This window comes from Scylla paramamosain, chromosome 9, assembly GCF_035594125.1.
Source record: "Scylla paramamosain isolate STU-SP2022 chromosome 9, ASM3559412v1, whole genome shotgun sequence".
Taxonomy (NCBI): domain Eukaryota; kingdom Metazoa; phylum Arthropoda; class Malacostraca; order Decapoda; family Portunidae; genus Scylla; species Scylla paramamosain.
Genome location: NC_087159.1, coordinates 8026666 through 8050000, shown reverse-complemented (window position 1 = coordinate 8050000; position 23335 = coordinate 8026666). Strand labels below are relative to the sequence as shown.

General features: G+C 43.4%; 1 non-coding gene across 1 annotated transcript; it reads right to left on the bottom strand.

Annotated features, from left to right (window-relative positions):
• Positions 1 to 12584: 12584 nt before the first annotated feature.
• Positions 12585 to 12658, bottom strand: Trnai-aau (transfer RNA isoleucine (anticodon AAU)). Its single transcript has one exon. It is a non-coding gene; the product is annotated as a tRNA-Ile (tRNA).
• Positions 12659 to 23335: the final 10677 nt, after the last annotated feature.

Below are 23335 nucleotides of genomic sequence, written 5' to 3'. Positions count from 1 at the left end.
CTCTCTTCTTCTCTCTCTCTCTCTCATCTCTCTCTCTCTCTCTCTCTCTCTCCTCTCTCTCTCTCTCTCTCTCTCTCCTCTCTCTCTCTCTCTCTCTCCCGTTCATTTCTTTGGTGTAATTTTCCGCTGCTCTTTGTCATCACCAATGTTCTGGTTTCTTCGATTTTTTTTTTTATTTCTATTTCTTCCGCATTTACTTTTTTCTCTTTCTTCACCCATAGCTTTTACTTGATCCTTCCTCCTCCTCCTCCTCCTCCTCCTCCTCCTCCTCCTCCTCTTGACCCTCTGCTCCTATTACCTTTTGTTCTCTGAAATTCTCTCCTTTTCTTCCTCACCTGCATTCCCTGCCTTTCTTCTGTCCATTTATTTTCCTCTGTGTCTTCTCCCTGTTCCTTCCTCCTCGTATCTCTATGTGTGTGTGAAAGAGAGAGCGAGAGGGAGAGGGAGAGGGGTAGACCAGAGTGAGAGATTTTTTTTTTCTTTTTATTACCGTTGTTGTTACTCTATATTCTGTTGGTCCCTTCGCTTGTCTTCCTAATCTCCGCTGGCATCAGTCATGCAGTCTAACGTGCCTCTAATATTTATTCCTGTCCTTCTGTCAATGGCTATCTTTATGCCAATCGCTGCTTGATGTGCTACTGTCTGTCCTGTCTGTGTGTGCACGTGTGTGTTCGTGTGTGTGTTCGTGTGTGTGTGTGTGTGTGTGTGTGTGTGTGTGTGTGTGTGTGTGTGTGTGTGTGTGTGTGTGTGTGTGTGTGTGTGTGTGTGTGTGTTTATTTATAGGTGTATGTTTTTGGCTTCTGTTCAAAACACACCCTCAACTTCCATCTCTCTCTCTCTCTCTGTCTCTCTCTCTCTCTCTCTCTCTCTCTCTCTCTCTCTCTCTCTCTCTCTCTCTCTCTCTCTCTCTCGAAGGCATAGTAAGGCGTAGAACAATAAATCAGACTAATGACTACTGTTGAGAAGTGCAAGGCAGAATGTGAGAGAGAGAGAGGAGAGAGAGAGAGAGAGGAGAGAGAGAGAGAGAGAGAGGAGAGAGAGTGAGAGAGGGAGAGAGAGAGAGAGAGAGAGAGAGAGAGAGAGAGGAGAGAGAGAAGCTATAAATAAAGCATGGATTTTGTTGTGTATCATTTTTTTATAAGTGAACGTGCGATGAATCGAGACTAAAAATTGCTAGTAAAAAATATCCTTCACTAGAGAGAGAGAGAGAGAGAGAGAGAGAGAGAGAGAGAGAGAGAGATCAGATAAACATAAAGAAAGAAAGCAGGAATAAACAGGTAAACATTGAAAGTAATAAAAAAAAGCAGCAGTTAGTAGTAGTACGTAGTAGTAGTAGTAGATAGTAGTAGGAGTAGTAGTAGTAGTCAAGCCTGCAAGCACACATTCACCCTCTGCTCGTCGCCCTGAGGCAAGAGAGCGAACACACACCTGGTCTAACGAAGCGTATCGCAACGGACCTCACCTGCCGCGTTGCTAATTAACAGGTGTGCGTCTGCCTCCTTGTCACCCTCCCCCATTAATCTCTGTCTCTTATCTCATGCCTCTTTATGGCATATTTAATCACTTCCTCCCGGCTATTAAGTAATATAATCCCAACATCTGTTAACGTTTTACCTTTTTTCCTTTATCTACTTGGAACGGTCGTTTAAGTTTTTTTTTCTTTTTTTTTTCGCCTGCAGCAGTGTCGCCGTGGTTATCACTGTGAAATAAGTAAGAGAGTACCCGGGTTAGTGCTCTTCATTCTGTCTGGCCTAGTTTAGGAACGAGCATAATATTCATGTCGGTGTCAAAAGTAAATTAGGTAACCACGCAGGATGATGAGAATGTAATGGGAGAGCTTCTCTTCTTCTTCGGGCTCCATTGATTCCCCACCCAAATTCCGACTCGTTTGAGATTATTGCATCAGATAAAAATACTGGAGTCGCAAGTAAATGATTATACTGATTTTTATGCATTTGCATGAATGGCCTCGTGCAATTTTCTATACTTAATGCTAATTCACTTTTACGGCGCAATGTTTTTACTACGTTTTCTTTTCCTCTGTTTATCCCTCGAGGGTTGACTCCCACATTTTTTTTTATCTTAAACTACCAGGTGTTGATTCAATTCCCCCCTTCTCTCTCTCTCTCTCTCTCTCTCTCTCTCTCTCTCTCTCTCTCTCTCTCTCTCTCTCTCTCTCTCTCTCTCTCTCTCTCCGTACCTGTTGTTCCTTCACACTTGGACTATTTTTTCTTGCTCTCCTCCTCCTCCCTTCTCCTTCAGCCCTCCGTGATTTTCCTCACACTCCTCGTCTTGCTCGAGTTGTTGACAAGACAATCAAGACAAACCCCTCATGACTCTCCTTCCTCCTTCCCCCTTCACCCTTCCCCCCTTCCCCCTTCTCCCCCTTCCCCCCTTACACCTTTCTCCCTATTCCTCTTTCCTCCTCTGGCATCCTTCCTCACACATCTCCATTACTTTCCTGTGTTCCTCTACTTCCTTCGTCAGCAGTTCACCTTTACTTAGCCTTTCTGTTGTCTCGTTTTCTTTCACAAATTCATTCAGGAAGACAGAAAATATGGAGTGTGGAATTGTGCTGCTTGAGAATTTGTAGACTCTCTTGAGATGGATAGTAAGCAGTGTGAGCCAATGGAAAACGTGTGGTATACAGAGTGAAATGCGGGAAAGGGCTAGGAGGAGATATAGATTAAAATGAAAATGTAAGGAATTAAAGGAGGGAATGAGGAGGAGAAAAAGAAGAGGAAGTGATGCAATGGAAAGGACGGAAGATAGAATTAGAAGAATGAAAACTAAAGAAAAAAGAGTGAGTTACTGGTGCATATTCTAGAGAGAGAGAGAGAGAGAGAGAGAGAGAGAGAGAGAGAGAGAGAGAGAGAGAGAGAGAGATGAGGCAAACATTCACGTGTGGACACTCTGCCAACCTCCTGTTTGGACTGACTACAAACACCTTCTGCCCGACGCCTTCCACTCCCTCCCTCCCTCCCTCCCTCCCTCCCTCCCTCCCTCCCTTCCGACCTCTATCCTTCCTTTCCTCCCTTTCCTACCCCACCCTTCTATCCTTCCCTCAATCTCTCCATCAGCCTCCTTTCCTTCTCCTGATGGTCTGGCAACACACACACACAACTCACACACACACACACACACACACACACACACACACACACACACACACACACACACACACACAGCCACATAGTATGCATGAATGATATAATAATAAAAGTAAATGAGTGAAGATATATAAATTGATTGTAAATATTGTTTGTATGTGTGTGTGTGTGTGTGTGTGTGTGTGTGTGTGTGTGTGTGTGTGTGTGTGTGTGTGTGTGTGGGTATGTTTTCTTTCCTTGTCTTACTCTCGGCTCACTGTTTTCACTGCTTTCCGTTCACTGTTGGTATATTCCCTTCCCCCGCGGCCTAACTTACTCGCTCACCCTCACTTCACACACACACACACACACACACACACACACACACACACACACACACACACACACACACACACACACACACACACACACACACTTCCCGTTTCCCTTGCCCTGCTTGTTTATCCCTGCTTGAAATATCTTACACACACACATATATGAGAGAGAGAGAGAGAGAGGAGAGAGAGAGAGAGAGAGAGAGAGAGGAGAGAGAGAGAGAGAAGAGAGAGAGAGAGAGAGAGAGAGAGAGCAATATTATCTTTCTTATATTTCAGAAGGACAATTTTGAAGTGTTTTATCAAGTGTGTGTGTGTGTGTGTGTGTGTGTGTGTGTGTGTGTGTGTGTGTGTGTGTGTGTGTGTGTGTGTGTGTGTGTGTGTGTGTGTGTTTGTGTGTGTCTGTGTAAGCAAAAAAAGAAGGGTAAAGAGAGAGAACGAGAGAGTTGAGTGTTGTGGGGTGCGCGTCAAAAGGAGAAAACTGTTCTGCCCTGCATGCAAATCCTGGAAAAAAAGGTGAGAGTGGCTGGAGTGGTGTCGAGTGGCATCGTTTGTGGTGCCGAGAGAAAAATGGAAACTTTGATGATGCGGCGTGGCTGGTTGGCGGGGTGAGAGAGAGAGAGAGAGAGAGAGAGAGAGAGAGAGAGAGAGAGAGAGAGAGAGAGAGAGAGAGAGATGAATGAATGTGAGAAATGGCGTACTAAAATGTCTAATGCCTGACAGGATGAGTAATGAAATGAAAACATAATTCACCCCAGTGTGAATAACATGCCCGTGGGAAAGGACGAGAAAATAATGATGCAGGCACGTACGCATGGAAAGTTTAATATAAGACACCATCTATATTATGTAGCCAAAGGGTGTGAAAATGCATTAACCTTCACTTTCACTGCGGGCTTTGTGTCAGGAGCACCTTGGGGGGGGGGAGGTGAGGGTGTTAAGGGGTGTAGACAGGTATTACACCTCCACGCAATCCTTACACAGTCTTACACAAATGCACTTATACTAAATTGAACGAGTGCAGGATATAAATGAATATGGAAGGTTAGGAAAAGACAAAAAAATAAAAAAATAAATAAAATAAAAGATGAAGCAGCACAGATTTTGGAAGTCGTCAGCATTGTAACAGCTTCACAGATCTGGTCTTGCACAAACTCACTGACAATAAATCGAAGAACTACAGGAATGTAAACTAATAAAAGACAAAGAAAAAAGCAAGCATGAAAGAGCGGAGACTTAAGAAACGGTAAATCTAACTATAACTTACAACGCCTTAAACTGAAGGCATGCGTAGTAAATTGAAAGAAAACGAGTATAAATGAATATGTAAGGTGAAGGATATAGAAAAAAGTGTAGTAAGGACTTGGCAAACACTGTATGAGGAAGGAAAGCGAATACTGATGTGCTCGATAAATGTATAGTCTCCTCCACTACCCCATCCATGGTATTCCCCTTCCATCCCCCTCCTTATTCCCCCCACCCTCCCCCCCGCTCTCCCCTCCCCCTCCTCCCCTCCGCCACCACCCACGCTCCATGACCTCCTAACAGACCATAAAGGCGGCCTGGTTCCGCCCCAGTATTTCCTTAATAACAATTTGCAGTATAATGGCGACGTGATGGCGGCTTGAGCCTTTGTGTTTGCTCTTTCCACGCACAAAACCCTGCAAGCCAGCCAGGTACACACGCACACACGCACTTACATGTACCTTAAAAAGCGTGCACACATACCCACACGTGTCGTACAAAGGGCGCACGCATACTCACACGCACTTTAGATCTTACCACCCCAAAATTCGCCAAGTTTAAATAGTTACACACACACAAACAAACAAACAGACACACAGACACACACACACACACACACACACACACACACACACACACACACACACACACACACACACACACACACACACACACACACACACACACACACACACACACACTTGTATCAGTTTCTCAATACCAGAACTATTTTCCGCACTTATGAATCACTTCTACGTAAGCGTTGCAGATGGTAAGAAAATAAATTAATAAAAATAAAAGATAGATCTAAGAATATTTTTTTTAAAGCACTTCTGAAATTCTCTCTCTCTCTCTCTCTCTCTCTCTCTCTCTCTCTCTCTCTCTCTCTCTCTCTCTCTCTCTCTCTCTCTCTCTCTCTCATTCACCCCCATCCCCGTTTTTCTTTCCTATCTTTCACCATAACATATATTTAACACCACGAAGTACAAAACACAACTCTCTTCTTCCTTTCGCCATACCCTTCACCTGATTCTTATCCATAACACACTTAATTAACCCTCCTTCCTTCCCTTCTCCCTCTTCTCATAACCCTCTCGTCACATAGGATCACCTACTGCCCCTCCGCTCCTTCTCATTCTCCACCTGAGCCTCCCGCCTCCACTACATCGGAGGTGGCCAGGTGGTGAGGTACACGCCAGCCAGTGGTGAAGAAATTAGGCCGCTTGGGCAGAGACTTGATATATTTATTGTCTCGTTCGATTAGCTGGTTACAGGAAAGATTTAGGGCTTCCTAGCATGAGAGAGAGAGAGAGAGAGAGAGAGAGAGAGAGAGAGAGAGAGAGAGAGAGAGAGAGAGAGAGAGAGAGAGAGAGAGAGGATGTGTTGGGGAGTTTTTGTGTGAGGGAATTAAGAAGAAAGTATCCAAGAGAACAGGATTTATATATAGAGATATTTAAAGGAGGGTTTTAAGCAGTGAATAAGAGGAAATAATACCACGAGAAAATAAAATTAACTAAGGCTAGACAAAATTAAAGGAAAAAATAAATGAATGCCTCAGCAATATAAATTAGGTAAAACTGCGAGAAGGGGGAAAAAATATATGAAGGAACTAAGCAAGATGAAAGAATGCAATTTGGAAATACAACTGTGATATAAAACTGGTAAAAGGTAATTGTCTTATACGAAGGAATGGGTAAAAATAGACACGCGGATAAAGAAGATTGAGATATAACAAAAAACCGGTCTTTTTGTAATCTGTTTGATCGTATTATCTCTTTATATATACTTTTTTTCTCTTCTTCTTCTTCTTCTTCTTTTTTTCATTTTTACTTTTTCTTTAAACCGTGTCGAATTTTCAGCTTTGACGGACGCCCAAGATGTGACGAGGATTTTAAGTTGATATGACATGCTTCCTCAGTTCCTCCTCTTCCTCCTCCTCCTCCTCCTCCTCCTCCTCGAACTTTTTTTTCGTATTACTTTTGGCTTCTTATACTGGTTTCCTTGTTTCATCTTTTGCTTCTGTGATTTCTTTTTTTGTCTTCGATTTCTGCTTATTTTTCTTCTTGATCCTCCTTCTCCTCCTCCGCCTTCCTCTCATTTTTCGGTCGTATTCTTCTGTTTTATTATCGTCTTCGTCACCATGCGTTGTGGCCCACTCTTTTTTTGTCCCTTCCTGTCTCCTCCCTTCATCTTTCCTTTCCTCTTCCTTTCTTCATTCTGGTGGCTCTCCCTTCCCTTTGTGTCAAGCCTTCCTTTCCTCCATCCAGCCTCATCCACGGCCTCCATCCTCCATCCTCCTCCTCCTCCTCCTTCTCCTCCTCCTCCTCCTCCTCCTCCTCCTCCTCCTCCTCCTCCTCCTCCTCCTCCTCCTCCTCCTCCTCCTCCTCCTCCTCCTCCTGTGTCAGTGAAAGTTCAACTCTACTCGGGCGCTCTCCTGACCTCGCCCAGATGACCAGTATGACTCTAGCACACGTGTTTGAACTCCTCCTCCTCCTCCTCCTCCTCCTCTTCCTCCTCCTCCTCCTCCTCCTCCTCCTCTTCATGTATAATAGGTTGCATAGTTCCCCACAAACAACCCCATTAGAACCAAAATGTCTGCTGCTGTTTGCTTCTCCTCCTTCCTCGTGTGTTTCTTCTCCTCCTCCCTCTCTTCCTCGTTCTTTTCGCCTTTCTCATTGTATTTGTCATCCTTCTCCTTCTCCTCCAACTTTTCCAACAGCTTGTCTGTTTTTGCTAGTGTTCTGATGGTTTATTTTTTCTTCTTGGTTTTCCCCTTTGCACGCTTACTTAACTCGGATATTGATTACAAGAGGCAGTACTGAAGGTGTATGCCATTAGTGATTATACATTGGACAGTTCTTCTTGGTTCTTCTATAAATACTGCCTACTTTTTCTTTCCTACTCCTTACTGTTTATGTATCTCATTTGCACATTTTTTTTTAACCTCTCTTCTGCTTCTGCTGCTTATCTTCTTGTCACACCTGCTGGTTCTCCTGCTTTTCTTGTTTTCTTCTGCGTCTTCTCCTGCTTTGCTTTTTCTCGTGTGTCTGTACCTTCACCTCCTTCTCCTTATTGACTTTCTCTCTCTACATTTTCCTCCTCCTCCTCCTCCTCCTCCTCCTCCTCCTCCTCCTCCTCCTCCATTCACGTCTCCGTTTTCATGCTTTCCTTTTCTTCTTAAGTCCTCGAAATATTCCTGAGAAGTTACCAATAATCTTGTGACCTTGACCAAGTTAAATTGAGGCGAACCCCCTAGTCACGATCCCTTGTGCTTGCTCTCTCTCTCTCTCTCTCTCTCTCTCTCTCTCTCTCTCTCTCTCTCTCTCTCTCTCTCTCTCTCTCTCTCTCTCTCTCTCTCTCTCTCTCTCTCTCTCTCTCTCTCTCTCTCTCTCTCTCATGATTATTGCATTATGTCAAGATTTCTGTGTCTGGATATTTTTTTTTTGTAATTTTCAGAAATGTGCACGTATATGTAATTATCCTGTTGGAGGTTAATGAGAGAGAGAGAGAGAGAGAGAGAGAGAGAGAGAGAGAGAGAGAGAGAGAGAGAGAGAGAGAGAGAGAGAGAGAGAGAACAGGTGTTTGGCTCACGCTATCATCATCACAAGGTAAGTCCTGACCTGTTCCTTATTTTCCTTTTTTTCCTCCTCCTCCTCCTCCTCCTCCTCCTCCTCCTCCTCCTCTTCCTCTTTGTTTTCCCTATTCCCATTATTCTCCGATATGTCTTCTCCTTACCACTAACATCACTTCCCCATTACTCTTCCTCGTGTCCTTATTCCTCCCTCTTCCCTCTGTCTTCTCTTCTCCCTCCTTCCCTCCCTCCTTCCCAGCTTCCCTTCCTCCATACTTCCCGATCGCCTCCCCGTTAGACAAAGACCCTTTCTTCTCACATCTGAAACTGAATCTTGTTTAAAATCGTGAGAGATAAATAAAACACGGGCATAAAAGCCTATCTTAAAGTGACTCAAGGTATTATTTCTTAGTTTGTGTGTCGTGCTTGAGAGAGAGAGAGAGAGAGAGAGAGAGAGAGAGAGAGAGAGAGAGAGAGAGAGAGAGAGAGAGAGAGAGAGAGAGAGAGAGAGAGAGAGAGACATTGCAGACGATAACCCTTAGCAGTTTAGGAAGCAATTTGGGAGTCGTTGAAAAATTGGCTTCGCTGCTTTTCATGTTCTTATCTTGATGGCTCCTGGTCTCCTGCGTCTCTCTCTCTCTCTCTCTCTCTCTCTCTCTCTCTCTCTCTCTCTCTCTCTCTCTCTTTTCTTATTTTGCTTGATTCTTCACGTTTATCTCCCCCAAAGGGCAGAAATAATTATAGTTATGCCTTTCCATTTTGATTTTAGATGCATTGCAAGTCGCTTTCAACATTTGTTTTTCTCTCTCTCTTCCTCTTCCTTCTCCTCTTTCTTCTCATCCTCTTCTTCCTCAATATTTCAACAGACACCTTCCTTCCTTATAAATCAACACGTTTCTTGGTAACTGTTCTCCCTATGTATCTCTCCTCCTCCTTCTCCTCCTCCTCCTCCTCCTCCTCCTCCTCCTCCTCCTCCTCCTCCTCCTCCCAGTTCCCGCCAATTGCTCTCTTCGTGAAGCTTCCCGCCCTTGGAAATTTGCAGCCCCACACATTGGTTTTGCATAATAGCAAGCTGATTTGCATACAGTGAGCAAGGGAGGCCTGAGGGTTGGGAGGGAAAGGAGCCTAGTCTCTCTCTCTCTCTCTCTCTCTCTCTCTCTCTCTCTCTCTCTCTCTCTCTCTCTCTCTCTCTCTCTCTCTCTCTCTCTCTCTCTCTCTCTCATTGTCTATTTTATTCATTATTTGCTTTGTCCTTCATTTTCCACATTTCTTGTAATTGTATTCTCGCTTATTCGTCTTTTTCTTCTTTTTTCTTTCATTTTCATTGGAATCACATAATGCAGCTTTTGTTGTGTATAGCTTTCTTTCACTCCTATTATGAACGTGCGCCTTAAGAGAGACATTTCCAGTCACCATTGCGTTACATAACACTGGGCCAACCTCTTTCTCGTTGCAATTGTTGTGGTTTTCCATGTTTTTTCTTTGTTTTCCTTAATATTTCTTAGGTAATTATTCCTTGCGATTTTATTTCTTTTATTTCGATGCATCATTATAGAAAATGTATTGTGTGTTTTGTTTTATATAGTTTTTATACACTTTTCCTATGAGACCGGGATTCACACACACACACACACACACACACACACACACACACACACACACACACACACACACACACACACACACACACACACACACACACACACACACACACACACACACACACACACACACACACACACACGCACACACCTCAACCACAACTCTTAAGGTATCACAACAAGTTAATAACGCGAGCAATTATCTCCCTGCAACTATGATTACCTATAATTAGCGCCCGGTAGCCCCGTCACCCTTATTACCGGGGGCTGCAAGGACGCCTTTCCCTCATCCCTTGCTTAATTAGACCCTTATTTTCCAACTTAAGTCACATCAGTTTCAATATATTCAAGACGTCTCTCTCTCTCTCTCTCTCTCTCTCTCTCTCTCTCTCTCTCTCTCTCTCTCTCTCTCTCTCTCTCTCTCTCTCTCTCTCTCTCTCTCTCTCTCTCTCTCTCTCTCTCTTTTAGCATTATAGGTTCTTATTTTTTAACTATTTTTAAAACTTTTGGATCACTTTCTTTTGCGTATTTAAGTCTCTCTCTCTCTCTCTCTCTCTCTCTCTCTCTCTCTCTCTCTCTCTCTCTCTCTCTCTCTCTCTCTCTCTCTCTCTCTCTCTCTCTCTCTCTCTCTCTCTCTCTCTCTCTCTCTCTCTCTCTCTCTCTCTCTCTCTCTCTCTCTCTCTCTCACAAACTCTGAAACTCTCACTCACTAGCAAACTTTTCACCTTTCTTTCCCTTCCTTCCCCTCATTCACCCTTTTCACTGTAACTCACTCCCTGTCTCACTTCTCCGCCACCTCACCCCTGCCTGTGTGACCCAACTAGCGTGTTTGCCCTGCGAGGTAATGCCAGCCTCGCACTTTATCCGCTCCCTTAATGAGTGACTCGGCTTGACCCCCTCAGACAGCGGCACTGAGAGGGATTTCTGCTCGTCATCACCGCCGCGCCCTCGCCTCTCTTCGCGTGACGGACGGTCTTGGTGTACCTGATGGGCTTATGTTTATATCTCCCAGTCCTCCCAGTCTTCGCCTTTCTCTGCCTCATTCTCCTCTCCCATCCTTCTTCTCTGCGTGGCGTGGAAGGAAGGGTGCGTATGGAGAGAATGAAGCAAGAAGGGACTGTGTGATAAAAGTTTTGTATGGTCAGCGTGTCTGCAGGGTCCTTGGATGTTGTCTCCCTTCACAGAGCTTGAAGTTATCTATAGAGGAGGAGGAGGAGGAGGAGGAGGAGGAGGAAGATGTGAAGATCAGATCCTTTGTTACTGTGGACAGCGAGGGTTTAAAAATCTTATGTTCCTCCGCCAGCAATTTATTTTTTTACCCATTCCTCCCACAGTCGAACTCCACCTCCTTGTTTTTAGTCAACCTTGCATTTTTCACTATTCCTTACCCCCCCCCCCTCTCTCTCTCTCTCTCTCTCTCTCTCTCTCTCTCTCTCTCTCTCTCTCTCTCTCTCTCTCTCTCTCTCTCTCTCTCTCTCTCTCTCTCTCTCTCTCTCTCTCTCTCTCTCTCTCCTTGCCCTCCCTGTCTTCTTCCTTCTCCTTCTTCCTCCCGTCACATTTCCCGTTCCCTCTCATCACTGTCACATTCTCACTTTCTCTCTCTTTTTCTCTCCCAGCACCCACAAAGCGCCTGACAGAGAGAGAGCACCGGTGTCCACTCCAGTAGCCTTCACCATCTGTATCAAGATCTCCCTGACTTTATGGCATTTTTAACCTTCTTATCCGTATCATTGTTCTCATTTTCCTCGATTTCTTCCTCCACTCATCTCTTTCTCTCTCTGTCTCTCTTCTTGATTTCTCTTCACTCGTTTTCTTTCGTATTCATTCTTCATTAACTTCCTTCTTTTTTTAGTCTTTTGGGTTCGTTAGCATGTTTTTCCTTCACCATTATCATTATCATTATCGTCTTTTCCTTCCTAACTCTTTTTATCCACCACCACCACCACCACAGCCTTACTCTTCCTCATCCACAAATTCGTCGCTTTCATACATCCCACTTTACCCTTTCATCCAGTTTTCCTATAATAAAGAAACTCGTGCATTCTCATAATCTTAATAAACTTCCTCCTACTTACCAGCTACGTTCCTTGTGTGACACTCCCACTCACTAAACACTCCCAGCCTCTTGTAATCCCACGTTGTGTAGGATAGGAGTCGATTCACCAATTTTTTTACTGCTCTTGAATCCTAATATTTATTTCTACCTTCACTGCGACATTATCTCGTGTTGAGAGGATTAAGTGAGGACAGGTAAATGCTTCATACCTGCGACATCAACTAGAGAGAGAGAGAGAGAGAGAGAGAGAGAGGGGGGGGGAATCCTGCCAGGTGTCGTTACCCGTTTCTTTATTTACCTGAGGGATGCCTCGTTAGCCAGGTGTAAAATCTCAATTATCTTGCTCCATAAACCCTTCTTCGGGAGACTTTGAAGAAGACAGGAGGAGGAGGAGGAAGAAAATAAGAAAGGATGGTGATGCTGCTGCTGATGATGATGATGATGATGAAGAGGAGGAGGAGGAGGAGGAGGAGGAGGAGGAGGAGGAGGAGGAGGAAAAGTAGAAAAAAATGTGAGGAGAGCAGTAGGGAACAAATGACGAGAATAAAAAAATATATATATATATATATACACAATAACAAAAAAAAAACCTATAAATGAAAAGATAGAAGAACCATAAATTAAAATTGCTTAAAAGAATTAAACTGATAGGCATAATTATTAAAGAAAAAACTTACACCTTACTTATGGCCCGTATGGGGATCGAACCCACGACATCCGCGTTATTAGCACGGCGCTCTAACCAACTGAGCTAACAGGCCACGAGTGAATATGTTGCAGAGAGGGAAAATCAAGATCTGAACTGTATTTACCCTTGCTATTATGACAGTTGTTACCATTATTCCTCTTGTATACCAATAATAAAAATAACTAGAGAGAGAGAGAGAGAGAGGGAGCGGGTACAAGATAAGCCAACGAAAACCAAACTGTCCATAAATTATTTCCCACGCTCTTAATGTCCTTGGCCCGGCAGCATTAGCGAGGGATCGGCGCCCAAGTGAAGGGTATCGCCGGCCGCTCTCCTCACCCTGCCAGGACACTATATGTATCGCGCTCTGCTGACGCTTATACTGTTTTATGTCCTTTGCCTCGCAGTGGTGTCGGTTTATGGCTTAGTGTGCGTCTGGCGGAGGAGGAGAGGGAGTAGGAGGGAGAGGAAGAAGAGGAGGAGGAGGGAGCCGAGGATGGGAGGTGAGGAGAGGAGATAAATAGTTAATAGAATGATTTGATGTGCGAAAAAAGAAAGATAAAGAGAAATTTGAGACGAAAATGGTTAAGAAGGTGAAGAATAATACCTAAGACGAAGAACTGATCGAGAAAGAGAAAAGAATTAATGAGGAAATGATACCTTTATTTATTCATTTTTTTCTTCTACATTAAGATAAGTGTTGCTTGGTAATCATTCTTCATATACGACAAAGAAAGTAAATTAAGGGAGGAAAATATATCCGTGTACAAATGATGAGCAAATTAGTTGATGTATTAATAAGGATAAATGAATAAGACAAAAGCGAGCAAGAAAGTAAGAAGCGAGGATGTAAAATCACTAATTGGAGCCTTTATCGTGTGTAAAAATATGAGGTGACTGAAGAAAAGAAACTGAATGTGCGCACAAATGTAGTTGTTGATAGATTGGTAAGACAATGCACACAGTAAAATGTTCAGAGTGTATAGCCAATAATTAGAGTGTTTATCATATATTTAAATCATAGTGAGAAAAAATGTGTCATCCATCAAGTTGACACACACACACACACACACACACACACACACACACACACACACACGATGGAAAAAAATACAAATACATTCGGGGAGAGAGAGAGAGAGAGAGAGAGAGAGAGAGAGAGAGAGAGAGAGAGAGAGAGAGAGAGAGAGAGAGTTAACTTTTATCGGATGAGTAGATGACAATGAGAATAATCCGTCCTCTCCCATAACAATAATTACGGTAGTCACTCATTTTCGTACGTTTTCTATGAAGTAACAGGTCACTCACTAATCCTCGTTTAACTTCTTGTCCCATTTCCTTTCGTTCCTATGCCACAGTTAATAATCTCATCCACCCTTGTACCTCTTTCCTTCTCATTATCTGTCTTTTCCTTCCATCTCCTTAATATCAACTCCATTCCTGGCCCCTTTCCTCTTTTGTCTCTCACCCTTTTTCTCTCTCTTTCTCTCTCTCTCGTTTCCATCCTTTAGCTTTTCCGTTCATTTAGTTCATATCATACTTCAAATCCACTCTTACTCGTTTCTTCCTTCTTATATTTCTTCCTATTTTCTTGTAAAGTGTAGCCAAGATCCCTCGCTTTCCCTCGCTCTTATTTAAATTTCTTCGTTCTTGCTAACTTCTTCACTCTTTCCGGCCATTATCCCTCATTATCACTCATCATCAAGCATCGCCCCTCTCTCTTTCCCTCACTGCCTCCCCTTCCTAAATATATATTATTAGGGTCATAGCTTCCCACACGCCTCAAGATAAACGCTGTGCTGTCATATTTCTCATGCCCGTGTATCATTTTCGTCTTATTTGTCTTCATTATTATCATCGCAGTAACTTTTTTTTTTATATTAGCAACAGCACGTGCGTAACTGTCTATGTGTATGTGTAGGTATGTATATGCATGTCTGTGTGTGTGTGTGTGTGTGTGTGTGTGTGTGTGTGTGTACGTGTCTGCGTCCATCTGTCTGTCCGTCCGTGCGCGCGCATGTGTAAATTTGTGATGGATCTCCGTCTTCCTGCTTGGACATTACGACTTTGCACGCTCCAGTAAGAAAATTTAGAATTATAAGCTCCAGGAAAAAAGGAAAAGAAAAAAAAAACAGGAAGACACGTAATGTGAAAAGAACGTCAGAGAGAGAGAGAGAGAGAGAGAGAGAGAGAGAGAGAGAGAGAGAGAGAGAGAGAGAGAGAGAGAGAGACGCACTGCAAGCTAGATATCCACTTGTTATTAATCCTTCACTATTAATCCAGTGCTACACTATACTATCTGGCCCCACTAATAAGCTCACCTGTTCATTATAGCTCTTTACTCTCACGCTGCTCCCTCCGCTACTCCACTCCTTGCCCTTCTACTTCATCCTCCAACTTTTCTTCCTCTCATATCTCTCCCTCCCCAACATTCCCCCTCCTTCTGTACTTCCCCTGTACTCCCCACCTATACTCCTGTTCTCCTTTAGGTTGGTTTAGAGATGGATTCCCTCGAGAAGGAAGTAAATCGCTCAAATTTATGGCTTCTAATCAGAGTCAATTAAGAGCAGCGTTAGGTAGTGCATGGAAATTTCTCTCACTCATGAACGGGTGCAGGATGGCATTACCTGACTGGCTATTGTTTGTGATGAGTTCCTTGGTGGGTAGAATGAGTTCCTGCGGCGGTGGAGGCGGCGTGATGGATGTGTGTGTGTGTGTGTGTGTTCTGTTGATTGTATCTTTTCATAATTTTATAGATTTCGTTTCTTATCTCGCTTTGCATGTTAATTTTCACAAATATTTTACAGTATCTGCATATTTTCTTGGTTTTCTTGCAGGAAGTGTAAACGCGTATTTCTTCTTATCTATGAGTCCTTCTTCTGGTCTACAAATATATGTATTGCTGTCTGTGCGTATTCTTGAAGTCCCGAACGTCTTCGAAACAGTGAACCGAAGCAATGTGACTCCAGACAGACTTCTTCCAGACAGAAACAGGCGGGTTTGTTGTATGATGCGCGCATGTCGGAGTCTGTGCTTTTTACTTTTTTGTGTGTGTCCATAGCTAAGGAGGACTATCAAGGCCTTACCCACAGGCGGTTCTGCACCTCCCACTAGGTACGGTGAGTAATCATTGAGTGTATATGGACTTATATTCGTGGTGTGTAGTGAAAGATCTTGTGAATCTCTCGCCGGCCAACCCGGGGACGCCGCTTGGCCAGGGAGTTGCCGGACCACCATAAGCAACACCATTTTTTGCTATCTGGTGTATAATTCATAAGTGTGTATATTTACTGAACCTCTTCGCTCTTAAGTAAAGCGAATGGTGGCCAAAACGGTGAGCTTAAGGCTTAGGGACACGGAATGCAGCGTGTGTGGTGGTGGTGGTAGTGGCGGCGGTGGGCTGTGCTTGAGCTGCTGACCGCCTCCCTCCCTGCCTCTGCCTTGCTTGTCTCGGAGCCCACAATGCACCGCTATTAGGGCGTCCCCGGAATATTACAGGTGTTTCTGAAATATTTTCTTAAACACATGCATCAGCAGTCTCATACTCATCACCGCCACATCCATCGCTGCTCGACCTGCCACGCCAGCACAACCCAGTTCTTGTTCATGTCACCACCACCACCTTTGTTCCACCTCTCCTCCATCACCACACCCTTCACCTCCACACAGTGACCGACGCTGCCTCATGACCAACTCTCGTTTCATAAGATACCGTATGAGGAATGTGAAATTAAGAAAACTGAGGTAAATTAATGAAATTTCGTATTAACTCTTTACTTAAGGTGGATTGCAGGCGTTTCTTGGTGTTTGAGATCTGCTTCGTGTCTCCAGCTTAGGTAGTAACGATAATGATAATGATTCGTGCCAAAAAAAAAATCTTAAATCACCATTACTCATACAGTGACCCTTCTTTACTCCCCCCCTTCACCCTTCACACTCTCTCCTTGTATGGAAATCAACGTCTAGATAAAAATGCCCCAAGCCCAAATTACTCTTCACACTAATTACAGAAGGTCTAATTGCCTTGTTTACCGGCGGCCCTCTGGTTACCATCTAGCCCCCTCCATCTTTTTTCAACATTTACATCATTTTTAAGTACGATAATTGGGTTACCATTAGTGTCACATGTCCAAAATGCAGGTCATGGTTGTAGTAGAAGGCAACCACCTCACACTCACCCCCCCCCTCACCCGTCACCCTCCCTCCACTCTCCCCCACCCTCCTGCTTCCCCCCTCCTCTTGGACGCCGCCGCCACATCCTGTCCGCCTCTTCCTCTTGGACAATGAAGCTTCTAATATTTATCTGACTGCCTATCGTTATCTTTATCTATCAAATTAAGTACCTTGTCATATATGTATTTTCCTCTTGGCTTAGTTTGTCTTTTTTCTTTTTCCTTTTGGCTTCTAACTTTTTTTTTCCATCTTGTTAGTTGTTCGAGTGTGTGTGTGTGTGTGTGTGTGTGAGTGTGGGTGTGTCTTCCAGGAGCGATGTTGCCTGCTTTCTTTTATTTATACTTTATTTGTTTTTTATTATCCTCTTCGTCTTCGTTACGTCCGTCGCCCCCTCTGTCACTGTCGGGCATTACGCACTTGCTGGATTTATTTTACACATTAGATTGTCCGAAATGATCAGCAGTGTTACTTTCAGCTTGGTTGTTGTTCTTGTTGCTGTTGTTGTTGTTGTTCTTTTACTTCTCATTTCTACAACAAATACCATTACAAACTACTGCAACTGTTAATATTACGATTACTACTACTACTACCATTACTACTTACTGCTAGTGCCATCAACATTACTACTATCGTTACTACCTCTGCTACTACTACTACTACTACTACTACTACTACCACCTACAAGTACCTTAACACCTGTGTTACACGTATCAGATATTTGTGTCGACATATCACTTACATTCCATGCATTTACCTGTCGGTCTACCTTTCAGCCTGCCTATTAATTTGTCTATCATAATATTAATCTACCTGCTTGTATTTGAATTAATTTGTGTCTATCCACCTATCTACTTATCTATCCATTCTATCTTAATGCATATCCATTTGTTTACCTGTCTTTGTCTACCTTTCCATCTACCTGCTTGTCTGTCTCTCCACTTATCGGTCCATGTATGCCTAATATTATGCAAAGTATTTAGATGTTTTCGGCTCTCCATTTACTTCGATCCTGCATCTTTTTCCTGCTGCTATTTTTCCCGCCTCCATATTGGTGTGCGTGGTGGAGGCAGCCGAGAGGAAAGTGGGTCAGGTGGGGAGGGGCGGAGCGAGGGGTAAAGGGGAGGGACGGGAAGTGGGAAGAAACAGGTAAGGTGGAGATACAAAAGGGGAGTGGTGGAGAAGGTGGAGGTTTTGTTGTGTATATTGTGGTAGTGGTGGTGGTGGTGATGATGATGATGATGATGATGATGATACTACTACTACTACTACTACTACTACTATGACTGCGAAACTCTTCTCCACTTTGAACGTCGTAATTGTATCGTATAAATGTTAAAATAATCAGATTGAAGATAAAAAAAAGATGAAAACGAGTATGAGAGGTATTGATAAATGCATGAATATTTATGTATACTTGTTCTTTTTTTATTTATTTGTGTGTAGGTCTTTTAGTCTTCTGCCTTTATTTGTATTTATGATGAATGCTTAACCACCATCTTTGTTGACACGACACTGCACAAAACACACACACACACACACACACACACACACACACACACACACACACACACACACACACACACACACTACATTGAATTTTCATTATAACACCTTCATATTTTTTGTGTGAGCTGGATGCTTGCTACGAAAATGGTGACGGACTAGATAAGATAAATTTCAGTCATAATCTGCTTAATATTCATATTTAATCCCTAAGTGCATCAAAATCTTATCTTTGTTCTCCCCGCGGCTGCTTATTTTTCTGACATACACTGCTGATCTGTCTTAACCTGTTGCTTTCAATTTAGCCTCCCTGTAACCTTGGTGTTTTTTTTATTTTTTTATGGCGTGTTGACGAGAGAGAGAGAGAGAGAGAGAGAGAGAGAGAGAGAGAGAGAGAGAGAGAGAGAGAGAGAGAGAGAGAGAGCCTGGCTACCCAAAACATCAGTGCCCCTTCACATTTCTATCACTCATATATTTCCTCATTATATATTCGCCCGAAATTAGTTACTTATATTTACGAGTTGCCTTTCCACCTTAAATCATAATAAAAACATAAGAAATTACGGGGAAGAAAGCAGTGATATTAAAAAATAAATAAATAAATAAATGCAGAAAAAAATATGGGAGCTCTTCTCTTGTCTCGTCTTCTTTCTTCCCTCCCTGCACCTACCCCTTTCCCTCCCCATTCCCTCTCCCCTCATGAAACTTTACTTTCACTCTTGGCGTAAAAGAAGGGTGTGGGGAGGGAGGGGGAGAGGGGAGAGGGGAGGGATAGAAGGGGGTGTATTGAGGTTATAGTTGGGAGGAGAGAATGTGGGGTGGTGTTGAAGGAGAAAGCAAAGTAGAGAGAGAGAGAGAGAGAGAGAGAGAGAGAGAGAGAGAGAGAGAGAGAGAGAGAGAGAGAGAGAGAGAGAGAGAGAGAGAGAGAGAGAGAGAGAGAATTGTCAGTTGTAGTAGTAGCAGCAGTACTAGCAATAGCAGCATCAGTAGAAGCATCACGTTCTCATCAATATATAATGATCTTTTAAGCACGAGAAAACGGAAAACATTTACCATCTTGCATTTCTCCCATCCGCCTTTTTCTCTCCCTCCTCGCCCCTTATATGTGAAGAGGAGGTAAATCTCGTTCCCTTTAAGGACACACGCGGGGGGAGAGGTGTCAGAAAAAATAACCCAGGAAAGGAAATTTGGAAGGAGGAGAGAACTGGATTAGTGGCGCTGAATGTGCGTTGTGATATTTGTTAGTGCCTTCTTCCTTTCCCTCCCCGTCGTTCCTCTCAGTCCGTCTCTACTCTTTGTCTTATCTCCTTTTGCTTTTTCTTCGTTTGTGACAATTCTTAATCATTTTTAGTCATTCCTTTCCTTCCCTTTCCTTTCATTCCTTTCCAGTGTACATAAAAATAAAAAAATATGTAATCTAAAAGTGTAGTAAGAGAAATATGTAACGGGTAGTGACGGGAAGGGAGGGCATGACAATAAGTGGTAGTTAAGTGGAACGTGTCAGCAACAATCTCTTTGGGTCCCACTTGAGTGTCTCCCGAGGATCCACGTGGGCCTTGGTAATTAACAAGTAGATGCTCCGGCAGGTAATGGAGACATTTTCATGTAATGGGGCGTCAACTCTGCCTCTTACCTGGAGTGGAAGGAAAATAGATGTTCGCTTGTGTGTTTCTCGTTATGAATATTTAGGTTTTTCTTTTCTTCGTTGCCTAATGTTTTTTTTTTTTTCGTCTTACGCTTCCTCGTCATGGTTTGTGGATGTTTGAATGCTGTTTTCTGGGTATAATGTTACTGTTATTGCTTTGTTTTATGTTTGTTTGCCGCACCACAATTAACTGTTAGCTCTCGTAAGTCGAATTGCTAAGTGCAGGCCGTCCGTGTTTCTCTCACACAAACAGGACTATTATTGAGAGAGAGAGAGAGAGAGAGAGAGAGAGAGAGAGAGAGAGAGAGAGAGAGAGAGAGAGAGAGAGAGAGATACATACATACATACATAAATACATACACAAACGGACAAACAAGAACACACACACACACACACACACACACACACACACACACACACACACACACAAGGACACCGGCAGTCAGACAAACAGAGAAAGAGACAGACAAAGACAGAAGAAAAAAAAAAAGAAAAAGAAAGGAAAGGAAGAAAGAAAATTGAAAACGGAAAAGAAGAATAACGAAAAAAGAAGAAAGAAATATAAGACACAGTTAAGAGAAGGAAGACAAGGAACAATAAAGAAGAGAAGAAAATGCGTGAGCTGGAGGAAGAAGAAGAAGAAGAAGAAGAAGAAGAAGAAGAAGAAGAAGAGGGGGAGGAAGAGGAGTGCAAGAAATTTCAATAGTGCGTGAAATGTAGTGCTGTGGTAGTGCTGTGGTGGTGGTGGTGGTGGTGGTGGTGGTGCGCGCGTCGAGGAGCGGAACACCCTCCCTAAGTCATCTTGTTCTAGTATGAAGAAGCGAGCAGTTATTTTGTACTTTCACAGAGGAAGAGGAAGAGAGGAAGACCGAAGAAGGCGCGATAATGACGGTGAAGGTGGGAGATTAAGGGTGTGGAGGGGAAAAAAAATGACGGTTGGGAGGAGAGAGAGAGGTGGGAGAATAAGAGTGGGAGAAGCGATAAAAACAAGAAATATGTGGGAGGCGTAAGAGAGGCGAACCAAAGATTGTACGAGACTGAAGGAGAGAGAGAGAGAGAGAGAGAGAGAGAGAGAGAGAGAGAGAGAGAGAGAGAGAGAGAGAGAGAGAGAGAGAGAGAGAGAGAGAGAGAAGGAATGCAGTGGAAGAGATACGAGGCAGAATTAGATGAAGGAGGTTAAGGAGGATGAGGAAAGGAAGAAGAAGTTAATGCAGTAAGGATTAGAAGGGCGAAGGAAGTGAAGAAGGCAAAAGAGGATGACAGAAGAGAAGAATGCAGTCAAGGAGATAGGAATAGGGAAAAAAAAATGAGATGGAAATGAACGGAGATGGCAGGAAGAAAGAGTGGTAAGTAGATAGGAGTAGAAGGAAGGTGAAGGAGAATAGCGGAAAGAGGAGAATGTATTTAGTAGTGTGTTAGAAGAGAGAAGTAAAAGGGAAGAGGAACAAGAGAATGCGATACAGGTGAAGGAGGGTGACAGGAGGAAGAGAGGAGTGATGAGAAGGTGACGGTGAAAATAATTATACTCCCAAAAAAAGGCATTGTTGTAATTTTTGTGTTTTAAAAAAGGATCGTGATTTTTAGTGAATGAAGAGACGTGCTTGCAAATAACCCCATTACTTGGTGCAGAAAAATAGGAGGTACTCTGGTTTACCGTGTCGTTTTATTGTTCTTAGTATGTTGTTCAGGCCTCGCTCTAATGAAGCCTCTTGAAGTATCTGTAAATAAGGGATCCCAGATTTTTTTCCCTTCAGGTTTTTTTTTTTTTTTTTCTTTTTCCCTTCAGCTCCTCTCCACGACCAGTAGTTCGATGTCAGTATTTTTTATGGGACGTATTTTCAAGACGATAATAATTTACCTTAAAGTTGTTATGACACACCCCAAGTATTTTAAAGTAAGTAATACATGGTTCTTTGATGTATACAGAATAAATAATGAAATAATATCTACATTTTATAATTGACAGTCATTACCCACCTGCCTTGTTATTAGATAGATTTACGTTGCCACAAAATCATATCGTATATTGCTGTGCTTGTTAAGAAACCTATTATCTTATAGTATATTTGAAGAAGCAACCATTTTCACTTCAAAACTTCCTCTAATTGTGCTTGTAGGAAGGAAGGACGTATCTTACATTTAAACAAGATATCATTTTCAGTCCAAAAGCGTCTTAATATTGTGCTTGTGGAGGGGAGGAGGATTTACACATTTGGGAAAGTGGTTGTTTTCACCTCGTGGCGTTTGCTTGTTGCCTCCTGAAGCGCCACCGTGAAGGCACGTCCCCTTTCTGCGCATCACTTGTATAATCTCGCCACGGTGATGTTTTGTTGCGTCTCGTCTTTGTGGTGACAGGAATCAGATTCTTTATCCTCTTCTCCCTCCCAGTCAGCCATTACCTCTTTCTTTCTTTCCACTCATATTCTATACCCTCCCTCCCTCCCTCCCTCCCTCCCTCCCTCCCTCCCTTCCTTCCTTCCCACCCCCGTCAGCCTCGCCTTCCAGCTCCTTCCCCACTGTGGATCCGTGTCTCTTCTTTCTTTCTCTCCATTTATAGTCTTTGTCCCCATTTCCTTCCAGCTCCTGTGTCTGTTGCTTTTCTTTGTTTCCACTCCCTTCCTCCAAGTCCTTGTCTGCTTCCCTCCCTCCCTCCTTCCCTTCTCCCCGTCCATCATCCATCCTATCAACACTTACCCTACATCTCCACTGTCGCCTGTCACTCTCACTATCATCTTCGCAACTCACCGTCTCATTCACTGCACCACCACCGCATCCCTCCCTTGCCCCCCCCCCCACTTTATCTCCCCTCCTTTCCCCTTCACAGCCGCTACAGCTCGAAACAAGTCGAACCTCACTGAGTCGCTTTCAGTCTCACCTACTTTAAGAGTCGCTGTGGGGGAGATGGGTGCTGGAGGGAGGTGGCGAGAGAGGTCGAAGAGAGGGAGTGTGGTGGAAGAGGGAGAAACTTCAGCCTTGTCCGAGTTCCTGCTTGAAGACGGACAAAAGTAGGGTGTGTCAGTATTTAGCTAAGCAGGAGTTTGTGTTAATGTTGCGCTTTTTCCTCTTTTTTTTTTCCGGCAGTAGGACAGAGAGAGAGAGAGAGAGAGAGAGAGAGAGAGAGAGAGAGAGAGAGAGAGAGAGAGAGAGAGAGAGAGAGAGGTGATTTGATAGGAAATACTGGGACCAGCTCCGTTGTACACTTGATGCGAGGTTAAATTTATTCCTGTTATCAATTAGAAACACGAGGGTTTTAGATAGAAGGTAATGCATCAATGTGTGTGTGTGTGTGTGTGTGTGTGTGTGTGTGTGTGTGTGTGTGTGTGTCAGTGTGTGGGCTTCAGAGAGACGTTTATAGCAAAATGAAAGACTGCGAGGAATAAATGAAGCTTAATTACTTGAGAAATCTTGGAAGATTATACAAAAGCACAG